Below are 1,625 nucleotides of genomic sequence, written 5' to 3' on the forward strand. Positions count from 1 at the left end.
GCTCTTCCATTCTGTACAGTATGCAGACCATGACATACTCCAGGTTGCCCCACTCTGTCCTGATCATGCCCAGGGGTGCAGCGGGGCGGGCTTTTTTTGGGAATATGCGGTCGCCATGGATACTATTACCATGCCCCCCTCTTCTTTTTTTTAGGACTATACCCCTGATCATGCCAGAACTCACTATGCACAGACAGGTTCTCTTTCTATCCAGTAATTGAATGGCAGAGACAATGCTGCTATATACCGACAGGTGGCGCTCGGTACACAACGAATTGCCTTTTATGGAGCACAGAGAGTCACGTGACCCGCATAGACTCTGTTACATTGTATCACTCCGATATCTCAGTAAACGCTCGCAAATGGTCTCCATGGCAGCAAAGGAAGCGTCTCTTTCTGATCATGTGATTCGCTGGGCGTGTTTTCGGCTCTAGCAACCCGGAAGTTGGTGGGCGGAGCTATATTGACACATGAAAGATGGCGCAGCACAGGGAGACATGTGAGTGTGCCGGTATTTGGGGGGAGCCGGGGGGCCCGCTGGTTATTGCTGGGACTTGTAGTGTCTCCCTGCCTGGGGTGTTCGGGGTGATGACAGCCATTTATATATCTAGAGCTGAGACTGCTGTTTGTGGTCATTGACTGAGATATTGTGAGCTGTGTAATGATTTGTGTGTGGTCACCCAGCTGGGATTCATAATATATGGCCTCATCCTATCATCCTATTATAAAGGTAAACATGGAACACGTATAGAGAGGGTTTTACTTTTCTGTCCATCCAGTCCTGAGAATTACACAGCTCTGCTGTACACCCCCTCTGGCAGAATGGGAGCCCTAATTCTTCTATGCTGCAGTTCAATAACATTTGCAGGTCTTGCCCCGCCCCTACCAGTGATTGGAGATCTCTAAGCTATTTTGTACAGAGACTTTTTAGGCTGGTACCAATCAGCCTGCCTAGAGTTCACCTTTAAGTTCTTCTGACAGCGGAGCCCCAGTGCAGGTGCAGGTAGTCAGGTCCCCGGAGTTCCCTGCAATCCCCCATACAGAGGATCTCCGATATTCAATCACTTTAAATATTGGCAGGTTGATGCTTTGCTCCTCCCGCTTTTTGTGCTGACAACTGGAACATGATTGTGATTTGTTGCTTCACTGACCATGAAGCACAGGAGGTGGAGCCAAGCTCCTAGTAGGCGGGCTGTATTTCACTTCCTGTGCATGTGACATCTTCGGAAGAATAAGTGGAATGTCACCAGGAATGGTCAATCAGCAATAAAAACATTACCAGGAGTTCCACCCAACTAAAAATAAGTCTTCGTGTCCACATTTTGTATAGATTAGGCAGCTTTATCTCCCTTGCTGCAGCTTCTAATGCACATTATGGGAAGCTCACAGTGTGCGGTGAAATCTGAGGAATCCATGTCAGTCCAGGAGAGGAGCCGATACAACTGTGCAGAGATGGGTTGCTGGAGGACAGATTTAATAATGGGGAGGTTGGAGGGCAGATTTAATAATGGGGGGGCTGGAGGGCAGATTTAATAATGGGGGGGCTGGAGGGCAGATTTAATAATGGGGAGGCTGGAGGGCAGTTTTAATAATGGGGGGGCTGGAGGGCAGATTTAATAATGGGG

The sequence above is a fragment of the Pyxicephalus adspersus genome, chromosome 9 (genome assembly GCF_032062135.1).
Source record: "Pyxicephalus adspersus chromosome 9, UCB_Pads_2.0, whole genome shotgun sequence".
NCBI lineage: Eukaryota > Metazoa > Chordata > Amphibia > Anura > Pyxicephalidae > Pyxicephalus > Pyxicephalus adspersus.